This window comes from Trachypithecus francoisi, unplaced genomic scaffold (genome assembly GCF_009764315.1).
Source record: "Trachypithecus francoisi isolate TF-2019V2 unplaced genomic scaffold, Tfra_2.0 Lachesis_group2, whole genome shotgun sequence".
NCBI classification, from domain to species: Eukaryota; Metazoa; Chordata; class Mammalia; order Primates; family Cercopithecidae; genus Trachypithecus; species Trachypithecus francoisi.
The window spans coordinates 77,194,692-77,209,506 of NW_022681465.1; the positions used below are offsets into that span (position 1 = coordinate 77,194,692).

A 14,815-nucleotide genomic window follows, 5' to 3' on the forward strand; every position below is an offset into this window, starting at 1 on the left:
TGATGGTTTCCAGCTGCATCCATGTCCCTACAAAGGACGCAAACTCATCCTTTTTTATGGCTGCATAGTATTCCATGGTGTATATGTGCCACATTTTCTTAATCCAGTGTGTCACAGATGGACATTTGGGTTGATTCCAAGTCTTTGCTATTGTGAATAGTGCTGCAATAAACATACGTGTGCATGTGTTTTTGTAGTAGAATAATTTATAATCCTTTGGGTGTATACCTAGTAGTGCGATGGCTGGGTCATATGGTACATCTAATTCTAGATCCTTGAGGAATTGCCATACTGTTTTCCATAATGGTTGAACTAGTTTACAATCCCACCAACAGTGTAAAAGTGTTCCTGTTTCTCCACATCCTCTCCAACACCTGTTGTTTCCTGACTTCTTAATGATTGCCATTCTAACTGGTGTGAGATGGTATCTCATTGTGGTTTTGATTTGCATTTCTCTGATGGCCAGTGATGATGAGCATTTTTTCATGTGTCTGTTGGCTGTATGAATGTCTCTTTTGAGAAATGTCTGTTCATATCCTTTGTCCACTTTTTGATGGGGTTGTTTTTTTTTTCTTGTATATTTGTTTGAGTTCTTTGTAGATTCTGGATATTAGCCCTTTGTCAGATGAGTAGGTTGCAGAAATTTTCTCCCATTCTGTAGGTTGCCTGTTCACTCTGATGGTAGTTTCTTTTACTGTGCAAAAGCTCTTTAGTTTTATTAGATCCCATTTGTCAATTTTGGCTTTTGCTGCCGTTGCTTTTGGTGTTTTAGACATGAAGTCCTTGCCCATGCCTATGTCCTGAATGGTACTACCTAGATTTTCTTCTAGGGTTTTTATGGTATTAGGTCTAACATTTAAGTCTCTAATCCATCTTGAATTAATCTTCGTATAAGGGGTAAGGGAAGGGTCCAGTTTCAGCTTTCTACTTATGGCTAGCCAATTTTCCCAGCACCATTTATTAATTAGGGAATCCTTTCCCCAATTCTTGTTTCTCTCAGGTTTGTCAAAGATCAGATGGCTGTAGATGTGTGGTATTATTTCTGAGGACTCTGTTCTGTTCCATTGGTCTATATCTCTCTGTTGTGGTACCAGTACCATGCTGTTTTGGTTACTGTAGCCTTGTAGTATAGTTTGAAGTCAGGTAGCGTGACGCCTCCAGCTTTGTCCTTTTGACTTAGGATTGTCTTGGCAATGCGGGCTCTTTTTTGGTTCCATATGAACTTTAAAGCAGTTTTTTCCAATTCTGTGAAGAAAGTCATTGGTAGCTTGATGGGGATGGCATTGAATCTATAAATAACCTTGGGCAGTATGTCCATTTTCACGATATTGATTCTTCCTATCCATGAGCATGGTATGTTCTTCCATTTGTTTGTGTCCTCTTTGATTTCACTGAGCAGTGGTTTGTAGTTCTTTTTGAAGAGGTCCTTTACATCCCTTGTAAGCTGGATTCCTAGGTATTTTATTCTCTTTGAAGCAATTGTGAATGGAAGTTCATTCCTGATTTGGCTCTCTGCTTGTCTGTTACTGGTGTATAAGAATGCTTGAGATTTTTGCACATTAATTTTGTATCCTGAGACTTTGCTGAAGTTGCTTATCAGCTTAAGGAGATTTTGGGCTGAGACAATGGGGTTTTCTAAATATACCATCATGTCATCTGCAAACAGGGACAATTTGACTTCTTCTTTTCCTAACTGGATACCCTTGATTTCTTTCTCTTGCCTGATTGCCCTAGCCAGAACTTCCAACACTATGTTGAATAGGAGTGTTGAGAGAGGGCATCCCTGTCTTGCGCCAGTTTTCAAAGGGAATTTTTCCAGTTTTTGCCCATTCAGTATGATATTAGCTGCGGGTTTGTCATAAATAGCTCTTATTATTTTGAGGTACGTTCCATCAATACCGAATTTATTGAGCGTTTTTAGCATAAAGGGCTGTTGAATTTTGTCAAAAGCCTTTTCTGCATCTATTGAGATAATCATGTGGTTCTTGTCTTTGGTTCTGTTTATATGCTGGATTACGTTTATTGATTTGCGAATGTTGAACCAGCCTTGCATCCCAGGGATGAAGCCCACTTGATCATGGTGGATAAGCTTTTTGATGTGCTGCTGAATCCGGTTTGCCAGTATTTTATTGAGAATTTTTGCATCGATGTTCATCAGGATATTGGTCTAAAATTCTCTTTTTTTGTTGTGTCTCTGCCAGGCTTTGGTAGCAGGATGATGTTGGCCTCATAAAATGAGTTAGGGAGGATTCCCTCTTTTTCTATTGATTGGAATAGTTTCAGAAGGAATGGTACCAGCTCCTCCTTGTACCTTTGGTAGAATTCAGCTGTGAATCCATCTGGTCCTGGACTTTTTTTGGTGGGTAAGCTATTAATTGTTGCCTCGATTTCAGAGCCTGCTATTGGTCTATTCAGGGATTCAACTTCTTCCTGGTTTAGTCTTGGGAGAGTGTAAGTGTCCAGGAAATTATCCATTTCTTCTAGATTTTCTAGTTGATTTGCATAGAGGCATTTATAGTATTCTCTGATGGTTGTTTGTATTTCTGTGGGGTCAGTGGTGATATCCCCTTTATCATTTTTTATTGCGTCTATTTGATTCCTCTCTCTTTTCTTCTTTATTAGTCTTGCTAGCAGTCTGTCAATTTTGTTGATCTTTTCAAAAAACCAACTCCTGGATTCATTGATTTTTGGGAGGGTTTTTTGTGTCTCTATCTCCTTCAGTTCTGCTCTGATCTTAGTTATTTCTTGCCTTCTGCTAGCTTTTGAATGTGTTTGCTCTTGCCTCTCTAGTTCTTTTAATTGTGATGTTAGAGTGTCCATTTTAGATCTTTCCAGCTTTCTCTTGTGGGCATTTAGTGCTATAAATTTCCCTCTACATACTGCTTTAAATGTGTCCCAGAGATTCTGCTGTGTCGTATCTTTGTTCTCATTGGTTTCAAAGAACATCTTTATTTCTGCTTTCATTTCGTGATGTACCCAGTAGTCATTCAGGAGCAGGTTGTTCAGTTTCCATGTAGTTGAGTGGTTATGGTTGAGTTTCTTAGTCCTGAGTTCTAGTTTGATTGCACTGTAGTCTGAGAGACAGTTTGTTATAATTTCTGTTCTTGTACATTTGCTGAGGAGTGCTTTACTTCCAATTATGTGGTCAGTTTTGGAATAAGTGCGATGTGGTGCTGAGAAGAATGTATATTCTGTTGATTTGGGGTGGGGAGTTCTATAGATGTCTATTAGGTCTGCTTGGTGCAGAGATGAGTTCAATCCTGGATATCCTTGTTAACTTTCTGTCTCGTTGATCTGTCTAATGTTGACAGTGGAGTGTTGTAGTCTCCCATTATTATTGTATGGGAGTCTAAGTCTCTTTGTAGGACTCTAAGGACTTGCTTTATGAATCTGGGTGCTCCTGTATTGGGTGCATATATATTTAGGAGAGTTAGCTCTTCCTGTTGAATTGATCCCTTTACCATTATGTATGGCCTTCTTTGTCTCTTTTGATCTTTGATGGTTGAAAGTCTGTTTTATCAGAGACTAGGATTGCAACCCCTGCTTTTTTTTGTTCTCCATTTCCTTGGTAGATCTTCCTCCATCCCTTTATTTTGAGCCTATGTATGTCTCTGCATGTGAGATGGGTCTCCTGAATACAGCAGACTGATGGGTCTTGACTCTTGATCCAGTTTGCCAGTCTGTGTCTTTTAATTGGAGCATTTAGTCCATTTACATTTAAGGTTAATATTGTTATGTGTGAACTTGATCCTGTCATTATGATATTAACTGGTTATTTTGCTCGTTAGTTGATGCAGTTTCTTCCTATTCTCGATGGTCTTTACATTTTGGCATGTTTTTGCAATGGCTGGTACCGGTTGTTCCTTTCCATGTTTAGGGCTTCCTTCAGGGTTTCTTGTAAGGCAGGCCTGGTGGTGACAAAATCTCTAAGCATTTGCTTTTCTGTAAAGGATTTTATTTCTCCTTCACTGATGAAACTTAGTTTGGCTGGATATGAAATTCTGGGTTGAAAATTCTTTTCTTTAAGAACGTTGAATATTGGCCCCCACTCTCTTCTGGCTTGTAGAGTTTCTGCCGAGAGATCTGCTGTTAGTCTGATGGGCTTCCCTTTGTGGGTAACCTGACCTTTCTCTCTGGCTGCCCTTAAGATTTGTTCCTTCATTTCACCTTTGGTGAATCTGACAATTATGTGTCTTGGAGTTGCTCTTCTGGAGGAGTATCTTTGTGGCGTTCTCTGTATTTCCTGAATTGAATGTTGGCCTGCCCTACTAGGTTGGGGAAGTTCTCCTGGATGATATCCTGAAGAGTGTTTTCCAACTTGGTTCCATTTTCCCCCTCACTTTCAGGCACCCCAATCAGACGTAGATTTGGTCTTTTTACATAATCCCATACTTCTTGCAGGCTTTGTTCATTTCTTTTTCTTCTTTTTTCTTTTGGTTTCTCTTCTCGCTTCATTTCATTCATTTGATCCTCAATCGCTGATACTCTTTCTTCCAGTTGATCGAGTCGGTTACTGAAGCTTGTGCATTTGTCACGTATTTCTCGTGTCATGGTTTTCATCTCTGTCATTTCGTTTATGATCTTCTCTGCATTAATGAGTCTAGCTGTCAATTCTTCCACTCTTTTTTCAAGATTGTTAGTTTCTTTGCGCTGGGTATGTAATTCCTCCTTTAGCTCTGAGAAGTTTGATGGACTGAAGCCTTCTTCTCTCATCTCGTCAAAGTCATTCTCTGACCAGCTTTGATCCGTTGCTGGTGATGGGCTGCGCTCCTTTGCAGGGGGAGATGCGCTCTTATTTTTTGAATTTCCAGCTTTTCTGCCCTGCTTCTTCCCCATCTTTGTGGTTTTATCTGTCTCTGGTCTTTGATGATGGTGACGTACTGATGGGGTTTTGGTATAGGTGTCCTTCCTGTTTGATAGTTTTCCATCTGACAGTCAGAAGGACTGTCTGTTGGTCTGTTGGAGATTGCTTGAGGTCCACTCCAGACCCTGTTTGCCTGGGTATCAGCAGCAGCAGAGTTGCCAAAGATAGAATATTGCTGAACAGCGAGTGTACCTGTCTGATTCTTCTTTGGAAGTTTCCTCTCAGGGGTGACTCCACCCTGTGAGGTGTGGGGTGTCAGACTGCCCCTAGTGGGGGATGTCTCCCAGCTAGGCTACTCAGGGGTCAGGGACCCACCTGAGCAGGCAGTCTGTCCGTTCTCAGATCTCAACCTCCGCGTTGGGAGATCCACGACTCTCCCCAAAGCTGTGAGACAGAGTCGTTCGCGTCCTCACGGGCCCCCGCTGCTTCCCCTATTGGACTTCAGCTGTGCGCTGTCCTCAGAGGTGGAGTCTACAGAGCTGTGCTTCTTATATTTGGATGTCTAGGTCTGTAGCAAGGCCAGGGAAATTTTCCTTAATTATTCCCCCAAATATGTTTTCCAAGCTTTTAGAATTCTCTTCTTCCTCAGGAACACCAATTATTCTTAGGTTTGCTCGTTTAATATAATCTGAGACTTCTTGGAGGCTTTGTTCATATTTTCTTATTCTTTGTTCTTTGTCTCTGTTGAATTGTATTAATTCGAAGACCTTGTCTTCAAGCTCGGAATTTCTTTCTTCTACTTGTTCAAGTCTATTGCTGAGACTTTCCAGAGCATTTCACATTTCTTTAAGTGTATCCAAAGTTTCCTGAAGCTTTTATTGTTTTTTTCTTTAAGCTATCTATTTCCTTGAGTATTTCTCCCTTCACTTCTTATACTGTTTTTTGGATTTCCTTGCATTGGGCTTTGACTTTCTATGGTGCCTCCCTGACTAGCTTAATAACTAACCTCCTGAGTTCTTTTTCAGGTAAATCAGAGATTTCTTTCTGGTTTGAATCCATTGCTAGTGTACTAATGTGATTTTTGGGGGATGTTAAAGAACCTGATTTTGTCATATTACCAGGGCTGGTTTTCTGATTCCTTCTCATTTGGGTAGGCTCTGTCAAAGGGAAAGTCTAGGGCTGAAGGCTGTTGTTCAGATTCTTTTGTCCCATAGAGTGTTCCCTTGATGTAGTACTCTCCCCCTTTTCCTATGGATATGGCTTCCTGTGAGCTGAACTGCTGTGATTGTTGTCTCTCTTCTGGGTCTAGCCACCCAGTGAGTCTCCCCAGCTCTGGGCTCGTACTGGGGGTTGTCTCACAGAGTCCTGTGATGTGAACCATCTACAGGTCTCTCAGCTGTGGATACCAGCACCAGTTCCAGTAGGGGAGGTGGTGGGGGATGAGGTGCAATGGACTCCGTGAAGTTTCTTAGCTTTGGTGGTTTAATACTCTAGTTTGTGCTAGTTGGCCTCCTGCCAAGAGGTGGCAGTTTCCAGAGAGCATCAGCTGTAATAGTATGGAGAGGAACTGGTGGTGGACAGGGCTCTAGAATTACCAAGATTATATGCCCTTTGTCTTCAGCTACCAGAGTAGGTAGGGAAAGACCATCAGGTGGGGACAGGGCTAGATGTGGTTGAGTTCAGACTCTCCTTGGGCAGGTCTTGCTGAGGCTGCTGTGGGGAATGGGGATGGGATTCCCAGGTGCCTGGAGCTGTGTACCTAGGAGGATTATGGCTGCCTCTGCTGGGTCATGAAGGTTGTCAAGGAAGTGGGGGAAAGCCAGCAGTCACAGACCTTACCCAGCTCCCATGCAAACCAAAGGACCGGTCTCACTCCCACCGTGACCCCCAAGCTAGCCCTGAGTCTTTCCAGGCCATGGGTGAGATGGGCTTGAAAACTTGCCCCAGGCTACCTGCCTCCCAACTGTGAAGGAAAGGGACTTGGCTCTTCCCCTACTTGTGGAATCTGCATACCGGATTTGCACCCTCCCCCAAGTTCTGGCCAGGAGACTTCTTGCCCCTTCAAATTGTTACAAAGTTCAGCAAGAGAGCCTTCTTCCTGTGCAATTTTACCCCCTGCTCCTCTTGCCACCCTCCCTATGCATCCCTGTGGTGCCAGGCCAGAATGGGCTGCTCGAGGACCCAGCAAACTCCCAGGGCCTTTCTGCTGCTTCCTCTACCCCTGTATTTCTCTCAGCTCTGTAAATTGACTCAGCTCTAGGTAAGGTTGGAAACTTCTCCCGCAAACACACCTTCAGTTCCTCCAGTGGGGGTATATATTCAGCAGAGGAGGGTCTCCGTTTCACAATTCCACAATTGAAGCACTCACAGTATTTGGGGTGTCTCCCGGGTCCTGCAGGGGCAATCTGCTTCCTTCAGAGGGTCTTTGGGTCCTTTCAGGATTGCTGGTTTGTTCTTGTAGTCAATATGGAGCTTAAATTCACATCACGAGCTCTGCAGTCTTCTCTGTACAGAGTTGCAATCTAGTCCTGCCTCCCAACCACCATGATGATCCAGCCTACAACTTCTTAATTAATTAATTCTTATTGCTGGTTCATAGTCTGTTGGAAGTTTAGGCAGTATTATCATTTAGATGTACTACTTTGCACACATAGTTAAAATATCTTAGCTCTTCAAGCATTCATCATGAAACATGATTGCACTCTTCTGAAGTGAAAGTATTCATCATATCCTCCCCACATCCTCCTGAACTAGGCTCTCGGGAGTTCATATCAAGTGTTCACTCTTAATACATATCTCTGCTAGAACTGATCAGGGAATCTAACAATATGGAAAGCCACCTTCTCAGTCTTACATCTAACTTTATTTCTCTACAGTAGTGGTTCTCAACATGGATTATGCTTTGCAAGCACCTGGAAAACTTTAAAAAAACTCAACAACCCGGCTGCATCTCAGGTTGATTCAAATCTCTGGAAGCAGACCAAGGCATCAGTACTTTTTAAGTCTCCTCCCTTCATTCCAATGTGCAGTTCCAGTTGGGAATTGCTTTTAGCGCATGCCAGGTTACTAATTTCTGAGTGTTGATTAAGGGAACATCTGAGCTCATCATTTCTCTTGTGGGAATTTTTTGAGAAGCAAGAGAGATTGGGGAACAAAATAGCTACTGTTTTTTGCTAGTGCAAAGAGCTTAGCTTAAAATCACACAGACTTATGTTTTAATCCCATCTTTACTACTACAGGAATGTAAAGATGGGAAACTCATTTGTCTCCCCTGCAGCTTCACCCATTTCTAAATTGAAATAACACCCACCTTCTGGAGTCAGTATTAAATGAGATCATATGTGCAAAGTGTTCAACATGATGTAGTATGTAACATGATAGGACATAGTAATAATAACTAAAGATATCACTACAAATCAAAATCCTTATTTTCAAAATTAAGTCTCCAAAGAGGAAATGAAAATGAATCCCAAATCTGTTGCCTAGATTATTGAGTGCCAAGCAGCATTAATGCTAATATTTCTTCAGCATTATCACCAAGAGAAATGAGTGTTCCAACTTAACTCATTGTTCTTAGTGATAATTCATTTAGGGACAAAATTAGGCTCTCTTGTTAATTGTCACATTCCTTTCAGAGGTGCTATAAATGGATGTTGAACTATACTATTTTTAGATTTAATCTTTAAAAATCATAAGAAAGCAAGAAATATTACTAGTTCAGAAATGATTTTCTATTCCTGGCTTATCAGAGAAGACCTGAGTCTATCATAGTCATTTGTTGTCTTCGTAGTGAAATGAAAAAGTAAGATTCTAATAGGATTTTTAGACTTAGTGAGAAAGGTGTTCATTTTAAGATTATGGCAGTTCCTCTCAGATTTGGAAAGCCTTAAGATAACACTAAGGAGTTGGACTTTAGGAATGCTGAGTGTCTTCAGCCACAATGGCACTATAGTACTAGATGGGACAGGATGTGATTAAGGAGAAACTAAGCAGCCAGCCACAATGTAGTTCTTCTTGCCTCCAAAAGAGGAGTTACCCACTTTCTCACACTCACTGTGATACATTCCATTTGCTAAGAAAAGTGGCTTGTGTCATTCTTGTGCACTACTTTTAAGTTCTGATATATTAGATTCATTTACTCTGTATTAATAGCATTCAAATATTTAGTAAAGTTAATATACCTCTCACACTTTTTCCAAATTAACCCACCAGCTGTGTCCTGTGCTTAAAGCTATCTTACAACACTGCAGTCAAAGTGTCAGCCAGGGCTGTGGTCTCATCTGAAGGCTGGACAGGGAAAAATTGGCTCCCATGTTCACTTACATGGTTGTTGCCAGGATTCATTTCTTCAAGGGTTTTGATTCTGAGGGCCTCTGCTTCTTGCTGAGTGTTGGCCAGAGGCCATGCTTAGTTCTTTGCTGTATGGTTCTCACCACACAGCAACTTACTTCATCAAACCAGCAGGAGGGTGAGTCTGCTAGTTAAAAAGAAGTCTCAGTCTTTTGTAACCTAATCATAGAACTGACATACGCTCCATGCTGCCATATTCTTTTGATTAGAAGCAAGTTACTCAAGGGAAGGAAACACATAAGGCTGTGAATGAGAGAAGACAGTAATCGCTGGAGGCCACTTTAGGGACTGTCTGCCACAGCACTTAACAGCACATACCCCAGCCATAAAATTTTAAAAAAGCAGGAAAGAGAGAAGGAGAGTGCAGGGTAAAATACAGAAAGGAGGAAGGTGAAAGGGAAGAAAGGAAGGGAAAGAAAGACATTTAAGAAGACAAGAACAAAACAGCTCTGCTGCATTACATCTGTATGAGGGTTCCATGTGCAGACACACACTTCATCACATTAGCACCACACCCATAAATTTCCTATTTCTTACTTACAATGAGAAGATTATAAGGACTTTCTATGCATCTGGAGTTAAAAGGAAACAATAAATCTAAGAATACTAAGTTTAAGTAAGCAAAATGTGTTTCAAATTAGTTATTTTTTCTTTTTAAGTTTTTTGTTTGTTTCAGCTGACAAAGTTTTTTATTTCTTTCTGTTTCAAGTTTTGAAGTTGAGTTTATAATTCTTGCTATTATGTAACAGGCATATTATACAGGCAATATAGGAACCTGATTGACATTTGTATTTGGTGTTCTATTGTTGTTTCCACTCAAATGCCAAAATTATGTTTTTGTTCTGTACGTTATTGTTCATAGTTATGTATGCCTCTTAATTGTAAAAGTGAAGCTGTAAAATTGTAAAGTACTTTATACCTCATCTATTCCAGGCATTCTACTAAGGAAATCAAGACCCAGATGGCTTGGGAAGATCAACATTAAATAGCGTCAGAGCCAGACCGAGAGTACACATCTCTCAATTTCTAATCTAGTGCATTTCCTTTTCTTATTTCTGTGCAAATGAACAGTTAGAATGTGAAATAGTCTCCTCAGATCTGCCAGCATTAAAACAGTTGTGGTTTAAATATTTAGTTTTAATAATTACTAACTTTGTAGAAGAACCTAAAATAGTGTTTGTTTTCAGTGCTTCAACTAATAGTAAAAAGGAATATTTTCAGTACTTTACTGTATGAGAGGTGCTTGCCTAACAAAATACACATCTTTTTCTTTTTTTTTAAATTATTATTATTATACTTTAACTTCTAGCGTACATGTACATAACGTGCAGGTTTGTTACATATGTATACTTGTGCCATGTTGGTGTGCTGCACCCATCAACTCGTCAGCACCCATCAACTCGTCATTTACATCAGGTATAACTCCCAGTGCAATCCCTCCCCCCTCCCCCCCCCATGATAGGCTCCGGTGTGTGATGTTCCCCTTCCCGAGTCCAAGTGATCTCATTGTTCAGTTCCCACCTATGAGTGAGAACATGCAGTGTTTGGTTTTCTGTTCTTGTGATAGTTTGCTAAGAATGATGGTTTCCAGCTGCATCCATGTCCCTACAAAGGACACAAACTCATCCTTTTTTATGGCTGCATAGTATTCCATGGTGTATATGTGCCACATTTTCTTAATCCAGTCTGTCACTGATGGACATTTGGGTTGATTCCAAGTCTTTGCTATTGAATACACATCTTTTTCACTGTACTCATTTGTAACAGATAGTGTGGGCTCCTACACCTCAGTGTTCTGAGAGGGGTTGGTAAACGCTGACCACATAGAGAGAGCTGCCCATCTGCGCTCAGTACCAAGGCACATCCCATCCATGCCCTAAAACTCTTGTTAATTTCTCCATTTGTACAGGAAAATGACTATTTCTTACAACAATATGACCGTGGAATTTGATTACAAAAACATTCCTGCTATCCCCAACATGTGCTCCCAGGGCTAAAGACATAATCTGCAACTCAGGATTTTCTGAAGATTCACTTGTTTATACTATTGAGGGCAATAGTTGTTCTTAAACAAGGATGCAGTTCCCAGCCCTATACTTTCTTCTTACCCTGCTTATTTTTCTTTTTTTATTATTATACTTTAAGTTCTGGGGTACATGTGCAGAACGTGCACATGTTACATAGGTATACATGTGCCATGGTGATTTGCTGCACCCATCAACTCGACATCTACATCAGGTATTTCTCCTGGTGTTATCCCTCCCCTAGCCCCACAGCCCCCCAACAGGCCCTGGTGTGTAAAGTTCCCCTCCCTGTGTAGATGTGTTCTCATTGTTCAACTCCCACTTATAAGTGAGAACATGCAGTGTTTGGTTTTCTGTTCTTGTGTTCGTTTGCTGAGAATGATGGTTTGCAGCTTCATCCATGTCCCTGCAGAGGACGTGAATATATCCTTTTTTATGGCTGCATAGTATTGCATGATGTATATGTGCCACATTTTCTTTATCCAGTGTATCATTGATAGGCATCTGGGTTGGTTCCAAGTCTTTGCTATTGTGAACAGTGCCACAATAAACATACATGTGCATGTGTCTTTATATTAGAATGATTTATAATCCTTTGGGTATATACCCAGTAATGGGATTGCTGGGTCAAATGGTATTTCTAGTTCTAGATCCTTGAGGAATCGCCACACTGTCTTCCACAATGGTTGAACTAATTTACAATCCCACAAACAGTGTAAAAGCGTTCCTATTTCACCACATCCTCTCTAGCATCTGTTGTTTCCTGACTTTTTAATGATCGCCATTCTAATTGGTGTGAGATGGTATTTCACTGTGGTTTTGATTTGCATTTCTCTGATGACCAGTGAAGATGAGCATTTTTTCATGTGTCTGTTGGCTGCATAAATGTCTTCTTTTGAGAAGTGTCTGTTCATATCCTTTGCTCACTTTTGGTGGGGTTATTTGGTTTTTTTCTTGTAAATTTGTTGACGTTCTTTGTAGATTCTGGATATTAGCGCTTTGTCAGACGGATGGATTGCAAAAATTTTCTCCCATTCTGTAGGTTCCCTGTTCACTCTGATGGTAGTTTCTTTTGCTGTGCAGAAGGTCTTTAGTTTAATTAGATCCCATTTGTCAATTTTGGCTTCTGTTGCCATTGCTTTTGGTGTTTTAGTCATGAAGTCTTTGCTCATGCCTATGTCCTGAATGGTATTGCCTAGGTTTTCTTCTAGGGTTTTTATGGTTTTAGGTCTAACATTTAAGTCTTTAATCCATCTTGAGTTAATTTTTGTATATAGTGTAAGGAAGGGATCCAGTTTCAGCTTTCTGCATATGGCTAGCCAGTTTTCCCAACACCATTTATTAAACAGGGAATCCTTTCCCCATTGCTTGTTTTGTCAGGTTTGTCAGATGGTTTGTCAGGTTTGTCAGATGGTTGTGGATGTGTGGTGTTATTTCTGAGGCCCCTGTTCTGTTCCATTGGTCTGTACATCTTATTTGGTACCAGTACCATGTTGTCTTTGTTACTGTAGCCTTGTAGTATAGTTTGAAGTCAGAGACACAATAGAAAAAGAAAATTTTAGGCCAATATCTCTGATGAGCATCAATGCAAAAATCCTCAATAAAATACTGGCAAACCGAATCCAGCAGCACATCAAAAAGTTTATCCACCCTGATCAAGTCAGCTTCATCGCTGGGATGCAGGGCTGGTTCAACATACACAAATCGGTAAACGTAATCCATCACATAAACCGAACCAATGACGAAACCACGTGATTATCTCAGTAGATGCAGGAAAGGCCTTCAACAATATTCAACAGCCTTTCATGCTAAAAACTCTCAATAAACTAGGTATTGATGGGATGTATCTCAAAATAATGAGAGCTATTCATGACAAACCCACAGCCAATATCATACTGAATGGGCAAAAACTGGAAGCATTCCCTTTGAAAACTGGCACAAGACAAGGATGCCCTCTCTCACCACTCCTTTTCAACATAGTATTCGAAGCTTTGGCCAGGGCAATCAGATGAGAAATAAATAAAGGGTATTCAATTAGGAAAAGAGGAAGTCAAATTGTCCCTGTTTGCAGATGGCAATGATTGTATATTTAGAAAACCCCATCATCTCAGCCCAAAATCTTCTTAAGCTAATAAGCAACTTCAGCAAAGTCTCAGGATATGAAATCAATGTGCAAAAATCACAAGCATTCCTATACACCAGTAACAGACAAACAGCCAAATCACGAGCAAACTCCCATTCACAATTGCTACAAAGAGAATAAAATGCCTAGGAATCCAACTTACAAAGTATGTGAACGACCTCTTCAAGGAGAACTACAAACCACTGCTCAAGGAAATAAGAGAGGACACAAACACATGGAAAAACATCCTCATGGATAGGAAGAATCAATATCATGAAAATGGCCATATTGCCCAAAGTAATTTATAGATTCAATGCTATCCTCATCAAACTAGCATTGACTTTCTTCACAGAATTGGAAAAAAAACTACTTTAGATTTCATATGGAACCAAAAATGAGCCTGCATAGCCAAGACAATTCTAAGCAAAAAGAACAAAGCTGAAGGCATCACGCTACCTGACCCAGCTTATTTTTCTACATAGGATCCCCACATCCTTGCCTTTGTTAGAATGAAAACTAGACAAGGACCAACTTTTATCAACTTGTTCATTTCTCTATTCCTAGAACAGAACCTGGTACAAAATTTGTGTTTAATAATGTTTGTTGAATGAATTTGAATGATGGATTTGTTTAGAAGGTGTATAACATTCCATCCCTTATGAGTTTGTTGCTAGAGGAGAAAAGAGGCGTGTTTTTGGTTCATAACATCAGGTATGTAACCTGGAATTTGGAATCATGAGTTTTTATGCATTTGCTTCATATTATTTATTTTTAAGTGATCTTTCAAAGTATTGATAAAGATACTTTAAGATTGAGAGCCTCCCTGATACCCAGGAATGAGAGTTTTAGATTAAGTTTACAATCTGATTGAAGGCTAATCATATAAGGAGAAAAAAAACAAGGAAAAGAAGAGAAATTTGAAAAGAAATCTCCAAAATGGCCATGAACATCAGAACACTGAGAATTGATATATAAACATGTGTCTTGCTTCATACCTGTCTGTTGTACATCTATAACAACAGATTTCATAGATGCAGAGGAATTTTGGCTAAAATCCTAACACATAAAAGGCATTCTGCACTTACTTCTCAAATTAGAATTAACACATGTGTGTGTATAAGTTGTTTAGAATTGGCATCTATTTAATGAGTTTACTGGCTGAATCTTTTAAAAGAATGCAAACAGACGTGACTTTTATCAGAAATCTATGAAAAGAAAAATGGCCCTGTAGTGCATGCTGTGGTTCCCACACTACATCCCCCATGTCCACCTGATGTCAGCACAACCATCTGTGGTGTCCATTTGCCACTATGCCACTCAGGTGCACACTCAGGTGCCTGCCTCGGCAAAGACCCTCAGCTCCTGTGCAGGTACAGCCTAGAAGTGCATGGAGGTGAACATCTCTGAGGCACCCTTCAACCACTGGGTACCGGGAGTGGTAGATAAATGTCCTAGCCTCTCATCTTTCTACACAACAATGGTGGTGTATATTCTACACAGCAGCTCGGTAACACA

General features: G+C 40.4%; 1 protein-coding gene across 2 annotated transcripts in view; it reads left to right on the forward strand.

The window, feature by feature from the left end:
* Positions 1 to 14,815, forward strand: part of GHR (growth hormone receptor) — a 337,885-nt gene that overhangs the window by 288,950 nt on the left and 34,120 nt on the right. The window lies entirely within an intron of this gene.